Source organism: Mustela putorius, unplaced genomic scaffold (assembly GCF_011764305.1).
Source record: "Mustela putorius furo isolate JIRA1106 unplaced genomic scaffold, ASM1176430v1.1 tig00000407_pilon_pilon_pilon, whole genome shotgun sequence".
NCBI classification, from domain to species: Eukaryota; Metazoa; Chordata; class Mammalia; order Carnivora; family Mustelidae; genus Mustela; species Mustela putorius.
Window position 1 is genome coordinate 21,693,923 of NW_025421373.1, and position 10,005 is coordinate 21,703,927.

At 43.4% G+C, this 10,005-nt stretch overlaps 1 long non-coding RNA gene across 1 annotated transcript; it reads right to left on the bottom strand.

Moving 5' to 3' along the window:
* Positions 1-8,773: 8,773 nt before the first annotated feature.
* LOC106005207 lies at positions 8,774-9,605 on the bottom strand. The gene is made up of 2 exons (XR_001178430.2): positions 9,552-9,605; positions 8,774-9,327 (listed from the first exon to the last, which is right to left on the bottom strand). It is a non-coding gene; the product is annotated as an uncharacterized LOC106005207 (long non-coding RNA).
* Between the last annotated feature and the right edge of the window lie 400 nt (positions 9,606-10,005).

The following is a 10,005-nucleotide window of genomic DNA, read 5'->3' on the forward strand; positions in this document are numbered from 1 at the left end:
CCCAGTGTTTCCCACCCATTACTTCTCTCCCTCGCATGGATAGGTCTTGAATCTTTATTCATTCGCAATCGAATAGTGGAAAAGCTGTAAGTTATTTCTCTAATGATAATAAGGTCTGAACTTAAATTTATCACTACACTGCTGCCCTAAACCAAATACTCTTGATAAATGACCCCATTACCCTCACACTCACAGGAGCTCACCGCCTGAGTCATCTTGAACCACTGCACCTCTGTTCTTTTTCTCCCCTCTCTCCACTCAATCACTCTCCAGTGCCCAGAGAGTCTATCCCCACTCTGCCACAGGCATCTGTCCTTTCCTTCCTATTCCCACTGGGCAGTCACATTTTTTTTCTGGAATCATAAAAAGGACCTTCCACCTGGTCTCTGCCCTCCAGCCCATCCTCATTCCTGGTATCAGCCAGAATGCTTTCCCTCGGACAGATCCCAGTGGTGTGTCACTCCTGAGCGCTAAAACCTAATGCCCCGGGAAGGCAGAAAGCGGCTTCCCAAAGATAACCATGTCCTAATCCCCAGAACCTGTGTCTATGTTACCTCGCAGGGCAAAAGGGATTTTGCAATTATGATTAAGTTAAGGGCCTTGAGATGGGAGATTATCCTTGATTGTATAGGTGGGTCCCTCAAGTGTCCATAAAAGTAGAAGCAAGAGGCACAAAAGGAGATCAGAATGATGAGCTGAGAAGGACTTGAGCAGCCGTTACTGGCCTTGAAGACAGAAGAAAGCATCCCAAGACAAGGAATGCAGATGGCCTCCAGAGGCTGGGGAAGGCAAGGAAACAGATGCTCCTCTCAAGTCTCCAGAAAGAAAGGCAGCCCTGTGGACGCCTTGATTTTCGTGCAATGAGATTCAAGTCAAGACTTCTAAGCTAGAGAAGTATATGGCAATAATAAATTTGTGTTGCTTTAACCCACTAAATAACTTATTGCATTAGCAACAGCTAACTAATCACAGTGCATCTCTTTTATTTACGAAGGGGCACGTCAATGCCTTATCTTGCTATGAACAGCAATCCTATTTTCAACCACCTTGCTCTACCCAAAACCTTGGCTTTCAAGAGCTCTGTCTGTTCCCTGTACACCTTCTTTTCTTCTGTCATCTGTCCTGGTGTACAATGTCCTCTCCAGAGTGCGCCCACCCCCTCCACCCTCCGCTGCGACATTGCCAGCCCTGACACTTTCTAGTGCATGTAGGTTCCATGGAGCCATTCCTGATCACTCCCTTTGATTCTCCAGAACTTCATATTTGTCCACGTATATTTTCCATGTCAAATGGTGTTTTCTAATGGGAGAGAAGGGGAATAAGACTGAGGACAGGACTCCAAATGCTCAGGTCGAAACTGCTCCTGGCTCTCTGCTCTCACAACACCATGTTCATCTCTCATTGTAGCAGTTACCACCACACTGTGCTGATTTGCAAGTTATTTCTGGGTCTGCACGACTCACTGGATGGTGAGAGCCTCCAAGGTGGAGACTGGGTCTTACCTCCCTTTCTGTGTCCCAACCCCTAGCACGGTGCCGGGCACATAGTAGGGACCCAATAACTGCTTTGAATTGATGGATAGGAAAGCAAGTGCAGTGTCTGATTGTGTTGAGCAGACAGGCTATTAATAAATATTTCTTGCACCATCTGTCTCTATTCAGTTGGGGTGATCGATAGAAACACCTCCGTTAATGCAATGTGGTTTTAAATAGAGTGAGCTGATGCATGGCTTGAACCGTAGACTTTTTCTTTCCTTTATTTAATGTTTGTTTGTTTCTGGTTTTGCTTTGCTTTTACTGAAAAAGAATGCCACAATAAAAGGGCTATTTTTTAAAAATCAGTCCTATTTAAAAAGGGCTATTACTTCAAGTAAAATCATTATAAACATGCAAACTCTTTGGCCCAGCACTTCTGTTTCTTAAAATGTGTCCTAAAGGGTAGTAAGTCTATGTGCACAAAGATAACCTAAGAACATGTTAACAAGATCTTTTATAAGAGTAAATAATTGGAAATAACCCAAATGCACAACAATAGGAGATTAGCTAAATATATTATCTCTACCATGAGATACCATCCAGGCATTAAACATGATTTTGTCTATTGGTATCTAATATATAGAAAGATTCATGTGAATATTTTTACATTCTTTATTATGCTTACCTGTATTTGCTAACCACCATACGACAAGCATATATTTAGAAGTTAGGTTCAATGATTTTTAAAACTAGCTTTGCCTCCAGAAGGAAAGTTATATAAAACTTCAGTGTTTTTCCAAGTTCCAAGAAAACCTATCTACAGATAATTCTCTGATTACGACAAAAACAAAGTCACAAAAGGCTTGAAATACAGCCCAGGCCTGTCTTCATTCTACTAATCCATTCACTCTAGGAATATTTATTGTACCCTCTCATTTAAGGCCTTTGGTAGCAAGCAACAGGAAAGGACTTTAGCTAATGTAAGCCAAAGGGAAATTGTTGGAATATTATCTAAAATCTCACAGAATCCCCAAGATGCTGGGAGACAGGCTTAGAGAAGCAGTTACCCACAGAACTCCAGAAAACCAAGACGCAAAAAGCGCACTAACTGCGTCACAGAAAAACTCCATCAGAATGGTGTGCCATCCGTCCTGACACAGGGAATGGCCTCCACCAGTCTCCATCCTTGGGCCACTCACCCAAGGTCAAAGTCACTGGAATATACCCTAGACTGGCCAAGCCTAGCTTTGTGTCTCCTCTTTCACCCATTCTGGATCACAGATGAAGGAGGGAAAGCATCAGGTCCTTCCACCAAGACGATGCTATGGGGGAGATTGCCTCAGTAAATTTGGGATGCTGCTAGAAAGGTAAAAGGGCCACTGGCAGTGTGAGGATAATAAGCGGCCACTGCCGGCCCCTGCCACATGCTGTTCCAGCATCCAGGCCCGATTTCTCAGCCAGGAACCCTCCAGCATGAAAAGCTCAGAGGCGCTACCAGGCCCAACACACAGCTCAGAGGAGATGAGGAAGTCCTCGATTCTATTAGGACATTGATAAACTTGAAAAATGTTGAGGTTTTCTTTGGCTAACTTCTTCCAGTCTGCAGAAACAAATAATACTGTTTTTCTCTTCTGGTTGTCGACACTTGACCTGTGGGGTACATATATCTTCTGGTGTACTTACTGCCCAACCACCGGCCGTGCGGTGGGTATCTTATCAGCGCCACACTATGGGGGTCATCTTAAAAGTCTCAAAGGTTGTATTAAGCTTCTTTTCACTTTGGCTGTCTTCATTACGAAACGAAGCCGTGTGTGTGTGAAAAAGAGAGAGAGAAAGTAGACAGAGAGCTCTTCTTTGCTCAGAGAAGATGGAAATTAAATTCCAAATCCAAATTGCTGAAATAAATCAGTGTTCCCCTTCGTACTCACAAATTTGAAGTCTGCATACCTTCCATCCACTTAACTGCTGCTAAAAATTTAAACAGTTGAACAAAGAGTTTTAACATAGTTGCAAAGGCACGGAAACCAAACTGTGGATACCTTTCCTAGTAATGAAGCCAGGACAGCCTGGCTTCATTTTAAGCAACTACCCAGAAAAACTGAGAGCCTAGCACAAGACACAGTGGAATCCACAGGCACACGATCATTCACAGGAGTCCTCAGTTGACTTTATAGACAACCGTTCTGTGTCAGGGGAATAAGTTTGAACAAAACTTTCTCTAAATGCAGTTCTGAATCAGAGAAGGCTCAGCAATTTGTTGTTTGCGGGATCTCCCTGAGAGGGCCATGTTTACTCTCATTTTGTACCACGTCCTGGACTGCATGATTATCTCCCGTGCCCCAAACCCAGCTCAGACCCTATGAGAGGTCCTGTGGCTCAGCCCCTGTCCTCCTGGACTCTGCCTCCTCTGCCCAGGCAGCGCAGCTCACAGCGCCCTCCTCTCCCACTGGGCTCCAGCCACAGGACTCTTCAGGACTCTGCTCAGAGACCGCCCTCTCTGGCCCGGGTCTTGCACTTACTGTTTTGTAGACCTGAAAGGCTTCTCCTCTGGTTCGACCTTAATATCTCTTACAGCATGGTTTCCTCTTGACCCGTTATCCCGTCTTGTGGGGATTTTCTGTCCTGGCACTGTTTATATAACAAATGGCCCTCATCTCCCTCTGTAACTGATTCATTGATGTATTTTTTTACCTGCTTACTTTCTGCCTCCCCAGTAAAACACAAGCTGCTAGACGCAAGAGACTCTGCACTTGAGAAAGAACCTGACCTAGAGTAGACACTCCCTTGGTAAGAGCTGACAAATGGGAGAACGACCCAGACATCTGAATTTGCATCCAGAGCTTTCCTGCTTCCAAAAGGTGAGCGTACTTCTAGGAACCAAGAGCCCCTGGGGGCCAAAAGAACTCACATCCCCGTGGATGAAAGTATGATCTCTCACTTCTATGGGAGACTGTGGCTTCAGGAGAAGTAGACTCAGCTGCAGGAGGCATTGGGAAACAGAACAGGTGGTTCAGATGCACTGACTTCCTGTATCAGAAACCAAACGGTGGGAGAGGAGCCATGGAAGGACGAGAAAAGCCTCCGGCTGCCTCTCACCCGGAAAGAGGTGCCCGGAAGTCAGTCTAGTCTAAAGGGAATTAACAGGATTAGGCAAGAGAATATGAGACCACATAAATTCAAGATAGAGTGTTCCTAATAACTTGCTATGTGGCAAAAGTCTTTATGAACCAGCTCTTTGAACACTGAAAAGCCAACGCCTGAAGCAGCGAAGAATAGAGACCGATAAAGAGTGACCCAGCAGAGTTATCACATCCTGATAAGAGGCTCTGGCCCTTTTTTGTGTTTAGCTGTTCTTTGTCCTCTAGTCTTCCTGATATTGTTGGGTTTAATCTATTTACATTTGAAAAGGCCATTAACGAATTCATGTTTTAGTATCAATAAAAATCAGGTAAATGAATATTTAGTCTATCCAGAAGGAAAATGAGAAAATAAAGTGTCCGAGGACAACTGGATCAGGGAGACAGACAGCATGTGACCTGCCGGGCAAAACTCTGGCACGACTGAAGGTTTACAAATTATTTCTTAATTTATAGGTAGTAAAATTCACTGGGTTTCTTGTTTGTTTTTGTTTTTTTTTTTGTTTTTGTTTTTGGTGTGGAGTTCTGTAAGTCTGGGTAAATGTATAGAATTATCTGACCACCACCACATTCAGGTTATGGCAACACTGAGTTTTAACGTAGATAGGGGTATTTCAGGATAAATTAATTCTTTTAAAAGATTTTATTTATTTATTCATGAGAGAGAGAGACAGGCAGAGGGAGAGGGAGAAGCAGGCTCCCTGCTAAGCAGAGTCTGATGCAGGACTCGATCCCAGGACCCTGGAATCATGACCTGAGCCAAAGGCAGATGTGTAACCAACTGAGCCACCCAGGGGCCCTTAGGGTAAATTTAATGGGACATGTTTTACTAGCTTTGGCTAATATGGACAAGTCTAGTCCTCCTCCCTACTACCCATCCCCGCCCCTCCCCCCATCCTGTACAAGTTTGTCCCATGCCGAAACTTGGAAGCTTTTGTCCTGTCACTAAGAGACGAAGCTCGAAAGAGGGCAGAAGTGGCTGCAAGAAGGAAAGTGGGCAGATGTGGACTGGCCTCTCACCCCGCCGGATTCCTTGGACTGGTTTGAGCTATAGATAGAAAGAGTCAAAAGCAAAAACCAGTCGTGACATTCAGGAAAAATACATGAGACGCGAAGCACAAATCAAGACTGTGGGTTCAGGGCCCACTAATAAAGCTGGGCTCAGACGTGGGGAGAAGGCCATGTCCTGGCACTTGGAGAGGAAGGTCATTCAGAGCCCCAGCCCTAGCACGGGCATTGGTGGTCTCATGATAGGATCTTTGTGACACAGGGGGTCAGAGCAGACAGGGACAAGTGAGTATGGCTGACACGTTTGGTCTGGGGGTGCATGTGTGGTATTCCTTTGGGGTCTCCTACAGAGAATAAGGAGCACTTACAATAGGTTGCTTAGTGGTGGTTTGAACTAGCATTTCATGTTTAAAGAAGGTGACCTGGGTACTAAGGAGTTGACAAATGTCTGTCCTGCAAAAGATTTACTAGTTTTCCATGTAGCAGCCCCCATGCTCCACCATGGGGATATGAAGAATAAGAAGATAGATACCTCTCTTTAAATCTCTCAGAGCCAGCTAGAGGAGATAGGGCTGGACAGAGATAATTTCAATATATTGGGCAAGTTAATCGGGCATACATGGAAAATGGAGCTCAGGGCATTTATTACTGTTGTAGTCATTATTTTAGTATTACATAACAAATATTTATGGAGCGCATACTATTTGCTAATTACTGTGCTGAGAAAGGTTTAGGAACTTGATATTGATAGAACATGACATGGTTAAAAAGTGGCGGGTCCAAGATGGGAATTCAGGCTCTCTGACTTCGAAGGCTTTGCTGTGAGCAGCCATGGAACAGAAATCATAACGATAACAACAATAAGGTATAAACAACATGAACAGTTGATGACATTATATGTATTGGGGATTCACTATCTCCTACAATGTTAAGAGCAGTTATGCAGAGGGAAACAATAAAGCAGGCCAGATTTCTGAGGCATGAGAAAGCGGAACAGGGTCCCGGATATTAGACAGAAACGATTCAGCGGGTGTAAGACTGTCTCCACATTTGGAGCCGTCTAGCACTGGAGGTACCAAAGCACTGGCTGGCTACCATCTGCCAGGAATGCTGAAGCAAGAACCCCTGCTCCAGGTGCGAGGTTCAACATCACCTCTGCCACTCTCCCAGCTCAATGATTCTCTGATGCTGAGATTTGAAAGCTCAGTCTCTTGTGCCAGCTCCTTCTCCGGCGAACACTTAAATGTCACAGCCCTTCCTCTTCTTTCACTCTCTACAGGCCCCCAGACTCTTTCATCCACAAGGCTTGCTTTAATTATCCTTTGTAAGCTAGCAAGTCCCCAGTTTTGCATGTCAGCCCAGAATTCTTTTCTGAGCTCCAGATCTACCTCTCGGGTGTAAGATGGTTGATGTTGGGAGTATGTGGTCTAATTTGGCCTGGCTGAGCACGGAAGAGACATCTGAACACAAAGAAACAAAAAGATGCAAATTAGTTCAAATCGGAGTCTAGGAAACTTACAGAAATGATAAAGGTGTTTGATGGTGCTTAAAAGATTTGAACTTGAATGACACAGACTTGTGTTTTTGACCACTTAGAAAGGTAGTGTAACTGAGCATATAATTTGGGCCTTCCGGGACAATATTTATAATGTCATAATGATTTAAGTGTTGTTTTCATAAAGATCGATCCAGGCATGAGCAAGTGGTCCAATCTGGGCCAATGATACACAGAGAGACTTTGCTGGGAGTCTGGGAAGAAACTGTTTTTGCTTTCCCCTAAGCAGTCTCAGAAAAGTACATCTCCCACCCTCTCTGTATAGTGAAATATAAGGATACAATCACAGGAAATTCCACAGCCATCTCTGCCCTTGTAGGGACACCCCGTCTGGGGATAAAACAGTGCATGAAAAGGGTAAGTGTGAATCTCTGAGAAATGGAACTAAAGTCCAGATGATGTTAGCATCTGCTGGATCAAGCTATACCTGAAGCCGTAGATAACCCTTGAACTATTCAGTTATATAAAGCAGTTTATTTTTTAAGGGCCTGCCCAATATTCTTCATCTATATCTATGAATGACAAAACCTTAATTTTATTCAATAGTGCCCTGATTCCAAATAAATAACTGCATTCCCAGCCTCCTAGCACACACGTGAGCTCTGGCCAATGAAATTTAGAGATGTGCTACAGGGAACTTTTGGGAAAATGCCTTCAAGATTCTTGATATGCCAGGGGCATGCCGTATTTCTTTTGCTCCTTATATCTTCTTATGGAGTGAGGAGCAGCAATAGGCATTTTGGAACCATGAAGATAGAAGCCAAGAGGAAGCAGAAAACTAGCAAAGCCTAAGTCCCTAAAACGTGGAGCTTTCATAGCAGACTGACTGCCTATCTTCAAGCTTCTTCTCCCTGAGAAAAGAAATGGTAAAGTGTCTGAATTATTTATCTTTCATTATATTTAGTAAAGTTAGTTCTATATATAGCTGTTTTTTTTTCCTGTGGTGTGCAAATTTAAACAGTCCTGATAGATGAACTTGAAACAAAACAAACAAAAAGAATTATCTTCTCAGAAGACAACTGACTTTTCGGTGGTAAAAAGATAGAGGGGTGACCATCACTTTTCCTATAAGTACTTCATTATTTCACTTTTTTAAGCTTTGGTGTAAAAAAATGAAACATGAAGACAATGCAATGAGGCCTGGAGAAGCCTAGAATAAGGAGTAAAACATCAAAATATAAAGAGGATTGATGTTATACAGAAACCCTGGATGGTTCTCTATCTAAGGGAAGTTTTAAATTATGGAAGAAATTACTAGAAAGCATTGTGTGTATATGTACCCACACACACACACACACACACACATATCAGAACAAGGTTGCATCGACCATTAAATGATATGAGAAAATATTCACAAAATATTGTTAAGAGAAAAAAAAATGGAATGCCTGATAGTATGATTAAGAGCATTCCAACTGTAGAAGTGACTGTGGTACAGGATTAAAAACTATGAAGAATTTCATAAAACAGCCATGGTTATCTCTGGATAGCAGAATCGTAGCTCCTACTTGCTTTTTTGAGTTACACCTTTTAGTGTTAGTCAAATTTTCTGCATGCAGTGTGCCTCCTTGATAATCAGAAAAAAGCAATACACTTCCTTTCAAATGTTTTAAAAATATTCTTTAATTGAAAAGAGTGCTGGGCACTGATACCATAGCTCTTTGGGAATACCACCTGGCATCTGGCGTGCTGAGGGAGACTGGAGCTGGGGATGTGGCCACAGGCGGGCTCAAAGCCATGGGAAATGAGGCAGCCTGGCTCCAAAGGCCAACTGGGCTGTCCTCACAGTCTTGTGAGAGTCACACTTCTCAGGGCTCAGAGCAGCAGGTGTGGCCTGATACAAACTTGCTGAAACGGAGAGAGTCCCCCCCCCAACCTTAACAGGTGTGCCTGTGGCGACACAGTAACTCAGCTCAGTGGATGGGCAGCTAGCGCCGGCAGCCAGCTTTGACTCTGGTCTCCTCTGTCCTCTACCCAGAGACGGACAGGGGTTGTAGAGTCAAGAGAACAGAGGATCGTATGATGAGCACAGGACGGCACATACTCAGGGCTGCTGTCCTTCTGAACACTCTCGTGATAACAAATCCTGGCTTTGTGTTTTATAGCTTCTGATATCTTTCTGATCCAAAAGGCAGTCTGGGTCATAAAGTACCTGAAGGAGAGAAAACAGAAAAAGGTACAAAGTTGATGCAGATAGTGTCTCATGCTGGCACCAAGAAATATCATAAACTCTAGATTAAGAGCACGAAGGCAAAGAGGCACCTTTGAAGTGGGTTAGTGATTAGCTTTTTAAAACAAAGAAAAATGTCATGATCTTAGGGGGAACATGAAGCAAAAAAAAAAAAAAAAAATTTTTTTTTAAACGTAAACACTTACTGAGCGAATAACCTGGAAATTCAACGACTCTTCTCTACGCTTCATTTTATATCCTAAAACAATGAGATAATTGGGCAAAGTCAATGTATTCAAACTTTGGAAAGTCACACAGCAAAACTATCAAAAGAGCAGGATTCCAGTATAAGATCGACACTAGTTCATTAACAGATGAGTTCTCCTGTCTGCATTTGTTCAACACAGCTTAAAACAGAAATGCTTTAATAGGCAAGGAGCTGCAGTTTGCAGTCTAAGTTTTTTTCACTTGGCTCTTCACAATATCGGTGTCACACCTTCTCCAAAGCTCAAACACCTTTCCGCTTTGCCACACTGCTCTCTTGCTCTAGGACCCATCGGGGGTCCCAGAACCTTTTCCCAACCTTTCCTGTCCTCCTAGCCTCTGCCTCTTTCTCTTTCTAATGATAATGGAAACGATAATAATGACAATAAGGTAAAA